Source organism: Pagrus major, chromosome 20 (genome assembly GCF_040436345.1).
Source record: "Pagrus major chromosome 20, Pma_NU_1.0".
Lineage (NCBI taxonomy): Eukaryota > Metazoa > Chordata > Actinopteri > Spariformes > Sparidae > Pagrus > Pagrus major.
The window spans coordinates 11,564,607-11,579,180 of NC_133234.1; positions in this window are offsets into that span (position 1 = coordinate 11,564,607).

A 14,574-nucleotide genomic window follows, 5' to 3' on the forward strand; every position below is an offset into this window, starting at 1 on the left:
AATTTTTTAGCTGAAAAACCTAAAAATTAATTGAAAAATGGATATTTGGCAGATGTGCTTCAGTTCTGTCTGCCTCAACTGTACCCAGGGTGCATTTATACCTCTTCACCCCGGGCTGCTAGACCCCTCCTCCCCAAACATGATTACGCACATCTCCATTGCATTTGAAAATACATTGTTTTGGATTACGATATCTTTTTATCTCACATGTTCAGTATTGTGAAGCCATTAAATATTAAATAGATGATTAACCAAGATGACGTTTTCAGTGGAAAAATCTATATTTCTTCAGTTTTTCTACAGTTGGAAGGATTATGTCACCCAAACATTTACGAGCAGTGTTAAATTCTAAGAAGAACCTGTCATGTTCAATAATATTAAAGCTTAAATATTTACATTTAACATGGTCACCTTTCATCTCCATTTTTATTAGACGTCTGGAGGCTACTGGTCTAAAAATATTCCGTGATGCGCACATGCGTCTTTGATATCACCGGGGGAGAGGGCAGGACATGCAGGCGCGTCTGGTCTTTGTGTGATGCTTTGCAAATATAACCATGTGCTTTGAAGGCAGCGCTTTATTGGTTAGTTAGTTGACTTGCTGAATTACTGCTAGTTCTGGATTTATTAAAAGGGCACTGTGTTGTTTTTGGGAAGACATTTTAATCAGAAGAAAAAAAATCTTCATTGATTGATTTTATTGCTTACACAACCAGAATAAACAAACTGTCGTTGTTTTCATGACTGAATAAACTGAATAATCAAACTGACCTTAGAGGACAACAAAATGTCATACTGTTTTACTTTGTTTATATGTGGCGGACCCTGCTACCTTTCTAGCTTCAAACAGTGTTCTGGGGACCTTATTTTCCTCTGAGGAGTTTAAAGAAATAATAAATGTTTCTGAGTTTGTATTATTACCTTATCATTTCTGAATTTCTTTTTCAAAACGACACAGTGCCGCTTTAAGTGGGGCAAGACAGGTGTGACCTTTAAGGTCATAACGGCTAGATTACATGTGTATATATGGAGCACTGATGGTCGGAAGTCAAGCAGACAATGATAAAAGAGCTCATTATTTATGAACGCCTGCGAATAAGTGGTTGAAATTTCAAGTGCAATGAAATATGTATGAAATAAGTTGCACACCTCAACCTGAAATAGCAAAAAATGTGAATCTTTTTAGTTTCTTGTTTACTCTGTATGTCAGTAGGGCCATTCATTTTCCACCCTCCACCTTTTCATGATCTTCACTTATTTAGCCATTTAAATGCTCTGTTTTGATAAAAACGTGAGCTCTTCTTCCAACACAGTGGCTATAGAAATTTCTGAAGAGGCAATTACTTGACAATCTGTGAGCTGTAAGGACACCCACTCGAAAACAAAGCTGACACACACACACATCCAACGCTTTGATCCGCGCACAGGTGCTTCTAAAAGCAAGAAAAGCCCGGGACAATTAGGCCTGAAAGGCAATTACACCTGAACAGCCCCCTCGTGTGCGCACAGCTAACTTGGAGTGCTGAATCAAAAGAAATCAGAGGCACAGCATCTGCATATGAAATGGTTCAGTGACAAAGAGCTCGGCGTAATGACACAACGCTGCATCTCACTGTGACGCAGGGGAGCGGTGTTTGGAAGGCCATTTCAGGATTTGCACTGCTCTGTGGCTGTTGAGTCTGATGTTAACCTCTGATCCATTTCACCTGCAAACATGTGACTCTTCCAGTGTTTTTCTGCTGAATTATGAATATTATATGACATTTCAAGTGCTGCTTAACAATTGTAATCATGGGCCATTGTGCCCTCTTTAGAGAGCTCTGATTCCAGTAAGACAAATATGTTACTTTGATTGCTCTGAGTCACCCTCTTGCAGTTACATCAGGGGATATGTAATTGTCAGATTAAAGGATAAGTTCGCCCAACAATGGAAATTCAGTCATTATCTACTCACCCCCATGCCGATGGAAATTTGGGTGAAGTTTTTTAGTCCACAAAACATTTCTGGAGCTTCACAGCAAAACAGTGTTGCAGCATTCTCCTAAACAACTGAAGAAGATGGGGACTTGTTTTAAAATGTAAAAAAACAACTGAAAAACAACATAAAGCCCCCTTTTTTAAGCTAAAATCTTCACTGTGGCTGGTAAGCTAAAAATGTGAGCACGCTCCCTGACTGCACCGGCTTGACCGCCTATAAAGGGTGTGAAAAACTTTTATCCAAATTTTTTTTAAGCAAATCTGCTTCTTTGGAACTGTTACCTTTTTATTGGGAACTGCTCGTCCATATAAACATCATCTTGTTTTGTTTTTTATTGAGGATTTAGGAGATTTTGAAATCAACATGTGTTATTGGTTAACTGAAGAATTGTGTGACAGCAGGGGATGTAAGACTGTTTCTTTGTTCGACTGGGCTGTAATTTCAGATCTTGACTTAATATCAAAATTAACAAGGGCCTGAATGGTCCAGCTTACTTTTTTATGGTCCAGATTTTACACATTAATTTCAGTTTAATCCACATATGGGGCATTTGTATGCACCTCATGGTAAAAATCATCTCTACCATCACAGTGCTTTAGTAAACCAGTATATAAGATGGCAGATAGTAAAGAGATGATAGGAAACATGGTGAGGGACTAACATGCAGCAAAGGTCACATAAACTAAGGGCGTTATGGTTGATGGCTCAACCCCTGGGCCACATGTTCAGGGCTCAGCTTCTTAAGGAAGATGCTAGATTAAAGGTGCAATATGTAAGAATTGGCCACCTGACGAGTTCATACTCCACACATGTCGTTTTATTTGATAAAGAGCAATACTTAATAACTGGAGTTCCACTTTAATGCAGGTCTCAAAAGGAGAATTTGATTTGTCTGCTTCCTCTTTGTCATGTGTCACTGGTGTCCAGGCATCATTCATGGGTATGGTTCCACTTATTGAGTTGTTACACTTAGACAACTGTGACTATTGCCTCTGTTATGGAAATACAGCCTGCTGTATTACATTGATCATCATCAGTCAGGGAAATTGTACATGACAGACACAGTCTTCAGTGTCTGTGCTTAATTTCTTTGTGGTCGAAAATAATGAGAAACATCATCATACTATTCATGTGAATAACTGCTTTCATATGGCCTTTTTAGTGAATGCAACCATGTTGTCACATCACTGCTTTTCTTATAAATAGATTTGAGAACATCTACAGATAAATGACAGAAGGTGGCGCTACAACAAACAACCGGCCCTAACCGGTCGAGGACGGCTCCTTGTTAAGAGCTGAGGGCCTTAAGCTCCTGTTGACAGACACCGTGTTATCAGATGAGTCAAGCCCCACAGATGCTGCACTGTGGTGAGCTCAGACTGGAGGCCTGATATCATCACCTTGTAGCCTGACTGAGCGGCTTTAATGCCGACCAGCTATCCCTGTGCTATCTTAACATCTTAACACTGACAAATGAGTCCATTCATACGACTAAGTGGGCTTTATCGGAGCTGGTCAGTTAAGTAAAGAGAAGAGACAAAGGGTATGTAAATGTGTTGTCATGTTAAGTGTTTCACTTAAACATCTTCTCCTGACATGTGTTGAAAAATCCTGTTTTTGAGTGCATAGGGACTTAAATATTGGTTTCCTTGCTCCCTTGACATTATAACTTTACTAAGACCACATTATATGGTATTGCAATAATATATATTAGGCATGACATATGTCATATCTTACATTATATTTTTCAGTATGTCAGTAAATGCTTGTTACTATTTTACTGCAATAACATAAGTAATAACATCAGTAAAAGATCCCTTTCTCGCCTCCGGCTCATCCAGAACTCTGCTGCCAGAATTTTGACTCGGGCTGGGCTAGGAAACATGACTTCATGAAACTGATCCTGGCCTCCTTACTCTGGTTACCTGTCGTGTTTAGAATTGATTTTAAAACTTTATTGATTACTTAGTTAAGTTTTTTAACAGATCTTCCATTGGTCCGTGTCGCTTTTTGCTCCTTGAGATCCTCAAATGTGTAGACAAAGGTGAGAGAGCCTTCGCAGTTAAAGGCTCCTAGAATTTTGAATAACATGGCTGAGGAGTTCAGGGCTGCAAACTCAATCTCGTCTTTTTAAATCACTTTTTCACATTTTATTTGCTTTATGACACTCTGTTTTATTTTATTTGTGTTCTTGTGTTTAGTTTTTATTGTTTTTTCCTTTTTTCATTTAGTTCAGTAAAACACTTTATAAACTGTGTTTAAAGAGGTGCTATATGAATACAGTTTATTAATTGTATTATTATCAGCTAGCCGTGCAGCTAGCGCTCCTGTTAGCTAAGCCTGAACTGGGAGCCTGGAGAACTGGGGAAGTGTTGGTGTTGTTTATCACCTCTTGAGGTACAAAGTGGCTCGGAGCTAGCTGGTTAGCATACTAGCTTCAGTAGATACCTCTGCAACACAGAACGTAGACATCTTTGAGGTAACGTCGCTACTCATGTTTCTTCACAGTCTCTCGATAATGTTAGTTCATTTTTGACAGTTTTAAACCAAATTTCTTGCATATTGCACCTTTAATATATTAGAACTCCACATATGGAAAATACATTTCCATTGCATGAGGTTAAGGAGTTCAGTTGCAGTTCATCTTTTGCTGTGAGGGCCTTAAGATGTTGAATTCAATCAGCAAATGACCTCTGTAAAGATGCTCATGAGCTACTGTGAGACAGGATCCATCTCATCCAGCAGGTGGCTGTATTGTCACACAGATGAAATCACAGCGCCAAAACCTGCAGTGCAACTGCCTCAGAGCCAGAATGGAGATATTTTAACAAGAACTTCAAGGCCTCCTGATTAATTTGTTGTCTGTATGTGTGGCTGACATGTCCAAACACAAAAGAAGTACTGCCGTGGTCTGGGGAAAATGTGACACAAATTATGATTGCCTTTGATTTTTATGGTTCATTTGTGAGTTTTAAGATCAATTTTTAAAAGTGCCAGCATGCAATATTTTTACCACCACAAAGAAATCTGGATATTTGTTGTTGTACACAGTAAACTGGCGAAGTTCTTGCTGTCTTGAATTAGTGAAAGATGAAAACCATGTTGCTGAAAAGGGCTAGTTTGGCATAAATCAAGAAAATCTAGGGACTTGTAATGACATCTGCTCAGACCACACAGTACATAACCATAAAAACACTTTTGAAGTCTCTCAGTTGAGTGAAAAAAAGAAGAAGTTTCAAAATTGTCATCACAATAACATCACTAGAAAATTATGCTATTTTTCTAATTATTTTAGATCCTCAGCAGAATTTCTGAGCAGACTAAGGCGTGAAACCAAAGTGCTTATATAAGCAAAAATGATACATTTCTTTATGAGATGCTGCAGTGTCTTTAAACAGATCACAATATATTTATTTTTCTATTTACTATATCCCATTCAGTGAGATGACACAAATCGTTTCATGTCAAAGTACAACACGCCAGAATAGATCAGACACTGTATGATGAAGACTCCATTCATACAATGGTAGGCGGTGCGACATAAAGTACATGTAACTATAAATTATCATAGGAGTTTTAGTGTTAGCCTGGATGCCTCCTAACTCTTGCTCTCCGAGTTGTTTTTCCCGTTTGGTGCCCTGTGGCACTTTAGTGTGGTTTCTGTACAGAGGCGTACATTCGGCTCTTCAAGGCTCTCTGAGAATGAAATACCACTGTCTGCCTTTGCATGCTCAGACTGGGGGCTTCAGGCTGGTACTGTGGTGATTCTGTCTCCATGTGTCTAACAGGGTGAGACAGGCCCAGGGTCATGGGATTGGCTGCACTAGTCATGGGCCGAGAGGAGCATCGGAGGTTATTTTGTGTGTTTATGTCTCCAACACCACAGCAGTGCCGTATCAACGCCGCTGTGAGTGCACTGCACAGAGCGGATGTCATCACTGGTAGATAATAACCCCCACCCCCACCCCTACCCCCCCACCTGCACACTCAGATGTCGGCAGGTTGCGTAGATGTCTTATCGCGGCGGTCACGCTTTCTTGGAGGTGATGTCAGGTGTCGGAGGTTCGCTGGAGCTTCCTCAAACACAAGACTTCACTCAAGAGGCCTGTGTCAGAAGCAGCTGATTCTTGGCTTTGATCAAAATCTCTGTGAGGAGTTTGTGTTTCAGTGTTACCTCATGTCTGACACTTCCAGTCACCAAAACATCATTTCCTACTTCCCTCTGTCTGTGATGGCATCGTTGTCGGTAAGATTTATTATATAAGTTATTTCATTGCTGAAACCTGGCATGAGAACTGTGTCATGACCTTTTGCTGTTTGATTGTGGCATCTACAGGACATACCATCATGTAAGTACATTACAGGTTATGTAAACTGCTCGCACTATAATTACTTTCGGGTAGTTACGTAATTATTTGTGGTGTTCTTTTGCTCACAAGGAGCATACATCAAAGTGTAACATATAGATACAAGAAATACTCTTATTTGCTCCCTAATGGAGAGTTATATAGAGCCATGCTAGCTGTTTCCTTGTGCCAGTCTTTGTGCTAAGCTAATTAACTAGCTTCATATTTACTAAATGGACATGAGAGTCAAAAAATACATTCGATCTCTTTCCAGAAATCATGACCTTGTGAGCAGCTTCATGTAGGAACTACTTCTATCGAACCACACCTGCGAATCGTATCACTGCGCAGAAGGCGTGCATCTACTCATGAACAAGGGGCTATAGCTAACTAAGCTAACTAAGCTTACAGCTCAGCCAAGGAGGACGCCATTAATGTTTACATCTGGTCCTATCACGAGCACGAACCTCCATCTATGTGTAGATGTACATGCTTCATTTTGTGCAGTGATACAAAAACATTGTTATTTGAGGTTTTCTGTTGCAGTTTCATGTAGGAACTATTTTCTTTCTACCAAAGTACACCCACCATCCGCATCACTGCGCAGGAGGAAACTTGCATTTACTCATGGACGAGAGGTTCCTGCTTGTGACAGCGCCAGATGTGAACATAAATGGCCACCTCCTTGGTTGAGCTGTAATGTTAGCTAGCTTAGTTAGCTTAGTTAGCTAGCCTCAATGAGTAGAAGTTAACTTCCCTCTGTGTGGTGAAGTGGGTGTAGTTCGGTAGAAAGAAAATAGTTCCTACATGAAACTGCTTGACTAACTGGGTCATGACTTCTGGAAAGAGACATTGCTGTCAATTTTTCCAAATGTATTTTTCTCATGTCTGTGAGTTAAATATGAAGCTACAGCCTGTAGCTAGCTAACTTGACTCAGCACACAGACTGGCTCAAGGAAACAGTATTTCCCACAATGACACACTTTTCCTTTAAAACAAAGAATGTTTAGTCACTTCCAGAAACAGAAAGTGCAAGCTAAATGTTTGACTTTGAGCGACACAAGCTGAGTACTATCTAGTTACATTACACTGGAGAGAAGACAGTCATCTGTAGCCGATATCTCCAAAACTGCAACTCACACCAAAACAATCTAGATGAATGAATAACACAACAGGTAAGAGGAAAAATATGTATTTTTGTTTTTGGGGTGAAGTGTCTCTTTAAGTTCTCGTCCTCGTCTGTTAAGTGGGCCATCAATATGTCACATCCCTCTCTCTCAGTATGATTATTTGTTGTCCTTTCCCACACTCATTACAGTGCACATCTGTTGGTTCTTAGGTCAGAACCCACCGGTCCCCAGAGGCCCATGACCGGGCCCTGCTAGTGATGTTCTATTTTGCTGGGCTCTTGTGGCTTCTTCGACACTCTCAGCCGATGGCAAGGCCCCCATTCGGTGAGATGTGCTTACTTTGTCGAGGAGCCAATCGCCAATTCATTCCCAAAGCCTCAGAGGTTCAAAAGCCAAGTGCATAATTGCTCCTTAAATCAATCTGCAAATTTCGTGGTATCCTCGCTGCAAACAGTTGGCCTGGAAGCGTTTATTCAAGAGGAACGGCTGTCCGCGGTATGTATTTAGAGTCACACAAAATACTACGGTGTCCTGGAGAAGATTACATTCAAATCAGAGAAGATACGTTCAATTATGGGCCTGTGGTTTACATACATTTTACATTAAGCCCAGTACAATTCATCCCATTTGTTCAGCCTTTATGGGTGTCATTGTGTTTTTGTGGTTCTGATGGTGGGACGGGCCACACAGCTAGAACTGTACATCTGAGAGGTTTCCCCCCGTAGTTTGAGCCTTTTTTCCCTCAATCCCTCTTCATAAACTTCAGTCAGCTGCTGTGAGACATGAGAGGCAGACAGTGCGGTTGCAGCAGTGTCACTTTAAAAAAAAAAATAGACAGGACTCATCTCCACCTTAATAACAGCTCCTCTCCACACACACACATACTTTGATGCCCAGGGCTTCACAAGTCCTGTTTAATACACACCGTCCTGCTCGCTGCTTCTCTCTGTGTCTCTCTTTTGAGTTTTCTGTCTCTATCTCCTTCCTCCTTCCCTCCCTCCTTCTGTCTTTCTCTCTCTGTCTCTTCCCTCCTCCTCCTCCTCCTCCTCCTCCTCCTCTCCCTGCTGTATTTGCAGGCAGCTTTAGTGCCAGACACCCTGAGGCAGCGGTAGCGCCAGCGAGTCTTCCCACCTCTGTTTTTGTGGTGGGAGATGACATGTCGAAGCTTTGAAGGGCAGGGGAAGGGAGGGAGAGGGGGAGGGAACGGGAAGGGAGGGAGGGAGCACATCACTCGGCGTGGAGGAAAAAGCAAAGGGACCCAGAGAGAATGTCATGTGGCCTGCAGTCCGCCCAGATATTCTCTTTCTCTCTCTTTCTTTCTCCGGCTGTCTATGTGGGCAGGCAGGAATGGCGACAGGAAGCAACCCCCCTTCCTCCCCTCCCTCCCTCCCTCCTTCCTCCCTTCATCCTCTCCTACCCTCCTTCAGCTCTTCACTCACTCAGTCACTCACTCCTCATGTCCCCCCCCCTGCTCCATCGCCCCTCTTTTCCTCTTCCCCACCTTCCATCCCTCTGCTCATGCTTCTTCTTCTTCTTCTTCTTCTTCTTCTTCTTCTTCTTCTTCTTCTTCTTAGTCTTTTCTCCCCCACTTCTTCTCTCCCCCAGTTTGTCCGTCTCCCCAACCCACCCACAGGCGTGCCTGTGCATCATAACTCACCCGGTGTTGAAGTTTGTTGAGGTGTGTTCAGGTGTATACCGTGAGTGAGTCGCAGACAAAACATGTTTGAGATCCTCAGGCATAACTCATCCTCTCGTCCGTGGAAGGGAAGCAGCAGCAGTACTTTTCCAAAAATATAGGTTGCATTTACTTATCATGACATAAAAGTCTCTTACTAACAGACTTAAAGGGGCACTATGTGGTTTTGGGGGAGAAATTTAAATATTTACAATATTAATGAAGTTATAATAAAAACTGAATATAGCTGAGTTAACAAGCTGTTCTCAGAGGAAAATAAGAACACTGTTTGAAGCTAGAAAGGTGGCAGGGTCCGCCACATATAAACAAAGTAAAACAGTATGAAAGTGTGTTGTCCTTTACAGTCAGTTTGTTTATTCAGTCATGAAAACAAAGAGAGTTTGTTTATTAAAAAAATCAGTGCATGAAGATCTTTCTCTCTTCTGATTAAAATTTCTTCCCCAAAACTACATAGTGCACCTTTAAAGACTTATAAATGGACATACAGCCGAATAGAATACCTTAAAATGTGGGCCGTTCTGTCAGGTATTTAATTGTTTATATTTCCTCTGATGAATGATGTGTTTGTGTACTAATTTGTGTATCAGAGCGGCGGAGATTAACACCGAGGCAGACAGGATGGGGCCACACAGACATGATCAAACGTAGGAGGCTCTGTCGAATGTATGGGGTAGAGTCTCGGCTTTGTTTGGCCTCGCAGAGAAAACACAAGATTTCTCCCAGTCAAGCAAATAAAATGATGAAAGGAAAGCAGAAGCCTCCACTGGGGTATAAAAAAGTTTCCACTCACTTTGATATGGGCCTCTGATGGCACTTCAACCGTACCTGCTTGTTCTTATGTGGCTGCCTACTCTCACCTGTGCGCTTTCAAAGCAATTAGCTACACATTGTAAAGCTCTGAAAGCGAGACAGGGACTTTTTATGGAGGGTATTTTTCAAAGCAGAGACAGAAGGTATACCATTCAGTATCCCACATTAGTGCGTGGGTTAGTCGAGTCTTGCTCTTTGACTTTTAGATCAACAGAGACAACACAGGATCAGTCGCAGGCAAATAACCTGAAAGCAAAAAACAAAAGGGTAAGTTGCCTTTTCCAGCTCGGGTGAGCTCACTTGAAGCTGCGTCTACCATGTGTGTGTTTGTGTCACTGTATGACATACTATTTGTGTCTGCATGTGTTTGTAGGGATTGTATCACTGCAGGCCAGTTTGATATTCCAAGTCATTACCAGCGTCAGAAAGGGAAGAGATTACAGGGTACAGCGGCAATAACACACACTATTAGCAAGACAAGGTGTTATTATGCCTCTGGTGTCAGGTGAGATGTCAGAGCAGCCAGTCTGTGTCATGCTTACAATCGCTGGATCAGCAGGATTACACGGTAACACGTGAGTAATACACAACACATTAACAACAGACGCTACTGTATAAATCTTTTCTGAATGGAAAGCCTTGTGATTTCTCGCTTTGTGTTTCGATAATCCAAGACTTTACTGAACAAGTTCTTTGGTTTATGATTATGAAAACTTTTTTGTCTACTGATGTGAAAATTTGCCTTCAGTTTCCCCTTAAGACATGCTGTAAAAACAAACACAGAAACATCCATTTATCAAAAGACACGTCATAAAAACATGAGAGCGATGCTAATATTCTCTTTTTTATTAGTGCATGGAGCCTTATTGAGACATATAACCACAGCCAGTTTTGTGAAATATTTTAGTTAGACATTTATGAACCACTAGCATTATGCATGCAATATGATGCACAGCCAGCATGCTACCAATGTTGGCTAAATATGCCTTCAAACCTTTCTCTTAGAAAAAAGAAATGTATAAAGAGAGCTGGATAACATTCACCAATCAGTTAGCAAATCTGTTTTTATGCTAACTTCCTGTGGTACACAGTGTATACGGTCTGTCCAGATCTGCCGCTGATACCACGTTTACACCAAAATTAGCATATATATACATGCAGGTTTTTTTAAACCCGGGTAAACCTTTCTGTTTTTTGTGTCACGTTCGTTATCACAAACGCGCTGCAAGAGCAAGGAACAATAGAAAGCAGCAGATCATACTCCTCATCAGACTACATCCAGAAGATGTTACATTTGTTTTAAAAAGTCTTAATCAATACAATTCTGAATCAGGCACATCATTCTTTCCAGAGCTGATGATGGAAGTTGCTAAGGAGTGAGACAATCTTGCTTCTTTCTTGTCTCTGTTGAAAGTTGCACATGTGCAGTACAGATCAGGCTGCTGACTAGCATGGAAGTTAACAACGGTTATTTTTAAAAATATGTTTAACGTGAGTCTGTCTTTCAAAGTCAGCGGAGACTGAGCGATGTTCGAGCACTGCTTGAACAGAGTAGGATGTAAAAGTATTACCAAAGCCAGTGACCTTAGCTTCAACACCCGCCTGGGAAGTGGAGAAAATAGCATGTTCAGACGGATGTTGTGTTTTCATCACAGCCAATTGAAACCCATGATTGTTGCAGAGTCATCTGATGTATGATTAAATGCTGATTATATACATTCACATTGAGGACAAAAGCCAGATGTTAGCATGTGTGGGTTTTTTGTCCAGTGTGACAGGGGTATAAGTTAAAAAAGTTCAGCTTGCTCAAGGCTTATTGTTGACTGAAAATAGAGAAAAACAAATGAGGAGGACGTTTCTCAAACTCATCAGCGATCACAGAGGCTACCATAGGAAGAAAAGAAAATCTTGCAATATTAAAGAAAATGAGAAAAAAAAATCCTGGATCCATCACCTTATCTGGATCCACAACAAAAAGGTAATGGGGTCTATTCTGGGTCGAGACCCATCCTCCATCCAAGTTTCGTGGAAATCCGTTCAGTAGTTTTTTTGTAATCCTGTTGACAAACCAACCTACAAACAGACACGGGTGACAACATAACCTCCTTGGAGGAGGTAAAATTACAACTCACGATAACCAAGTCCAAATTATATACACAAAATACAAGAGTTCAAGAAAATTAACCTACTGGGCAAAACACTGCAGCCTCAGTCTCAGGAGCACCACCCTGTATCACAGTGTTAGCAACAGACTCTAGGTTATAAAGTGAAATATTCTGTACAAAAATACATTTTGACTCAACATGACATTTTCAAACATGTGCTTGTGTAACTTGTCATCACATTGCAACATGTAATCCAGCTATTGTTTGGACAGTCACAAACTATCGTTACAGTGCAGTTTTTTCTTTCACTTTCAGATTTGAAATTCTCTCGGAGAGCCGTACAGTGAGTGTGTTAAAAACATTAAGAAAACGCTCGCAGCCGCAAATGTGAATGAGCACATAAATTTCGCCTGCCTCCTTTTTTTTCCCCCCTCAGTCTTTCTTGTTGCGTCTAAATTTTCCATGCCTGGCCTCCCCACTGCTGAGAGTGCTGTTCCTCGAAGCCGCAGTGTATTTTGAAGCAAGGTCGGGAGAGAGCCAGTGGCTCCAAAATCAGGCACAAGACTCCCAGTGTTCCACTGTTGGGCTTTGCTCTTGGCACCGACTCCTGACCAGAGAGGTCTAGCTAGCCACAGCCACTGTGTGTGTGTGGATGTGTGTGTTTGTGTGTGAACATATATAGCCCTCCCCCTCCTCCCAGCCTCTAAAGCCTATATAGAAACAGCTTTGGTTGACTCATTTATGGTGCTCTCCCACATTGAAAGGTGTGAGTCAGAGAGTTGCTTTTGGAGGAATTGTCCGTTTTTGTTATAACCCCCAATCCTTACCCCTCTTATATACACACACACAATAGTAAAGTATACATGAAAGTGAAGTGGAGGAGGGCCCAGATGTAGTGGAGTTCGACAAATCTGAACACACAAGCAATTCAGGGGAGCTCCCCTAAATTGGTTCCATACCTTGGCTGACAGTGGTGAGGTCATCCCCCATAGAAAAAGAGGCAAAGCTGACAATGCTCAAATTTCATGCTTTCCCTGCTGCTGTCATTATAGACCATCATACAAAATGTCAAGTATTTACAGGATGATAGTCTGTCTTCAACCTTAACCTGTTGTGAAAGATAGACCTACAGCATTTTGTCTGAAAGGTAGAAAAACCCCACGGAGGATGGGGCGGACCACACATCGAAACCTCACACTCGATTAACACATATGGATCTGACATCAATCCTGAACGTTCCTTTAAGTATGTCAATGGAAAGCCATCCGTCTGTCTTCGTCCTCAGACAGAATATCCACCCGGGGTCTGGAAGTCTAGGACGCAACACGCAAAACCACAGCGAATATAAATAAATGGCTGTATTTCTCTCCCCTGCTTTTGTCTGGTCAGGACACTCCGTGAAGCCTGCCAAGTTGAGCATCTACATTTGGGTTTGGCTGTTCCCCTCTCCCGACAGCTCGGCCCGGGCCAAACCACAGGAAAAGGAAGCGAAAAGGTCCTCTCTGAAGGGCTTATAAAATATTGTCCCGTGTAAAAATGGCCGACATGAATGGCAACATTCAGTCCCTCCACTACAAACAAAAGGCCTTTGAAGGAGGAGGGTAGTCTCTGTTGTTTTTACTACCTTTGCTGCCCAAAACCTTGTGTTTTACTGTTTCCCATGGTTCATTTGAGTTTCTAGTAAGTGCTTTGTGTTTTCTGGCAGAGATATTGTGCATGATATGGTGTAACAACCTCTGAGAACAGCCCTTTAACTGTTTGTTGGCACTGCCGAGGCAGAGTTATGGCTTTAAATTACCTGGAAAGACAATCTAATTCTGCCAGTGCTATCAGTGCATGTAGAGCATATTTCTTAAATTCTGCACGGCCAGATCAGGTTTGAGTGCCTTGGACATGTACATGATAAACTGTAAAGCCTGTAAATGTGTTATAATTTTCTTAACCAAAGACTCTAGTTACCTACTATTTCGACTACCACAGTTTAATTTGATATTTGTCAAGTGAGATTGGAACTTCCCGGGTTCAAATCCACAAAGTAGCTGGGAAAATCTTGGGATACACTTACTGCTGCTGATGTGCTTTTAAGCAGGACCTTTTACTCCTCCAGTGAAGCTGCTCAGTTGCTGAAAGTGTAATTAGTATGTGGTTTTCCTGGCTATTGCTGGAAAACATTTATGCTCAGCTGAGTTTCAGTGGATGAAGAAAATGCTGGGCTAAATGTCTGTCTTCAAACATAAACGTATTTTATTTTGAAAAGAAATTTAAAAAAAGGTTTGATTTGACCTGCCAGATGTTTCTAGCAAAACATTAAAAATAAATAAAAAATAAAAATAAATGCTCTTTAAATCTGCTACAAGGAACTGTCATTTGTTGTTGATTCTGGCGGCCCCTGTGGACAGAAGAGGTATGAGCACCACCACCTATTGTGGTAAAGATCTTCATCTAACTAGCATGTAAATGTGTTTACAAGACGAGTGAAAGAGGACTCAGCAATCATCAATGTATCTAT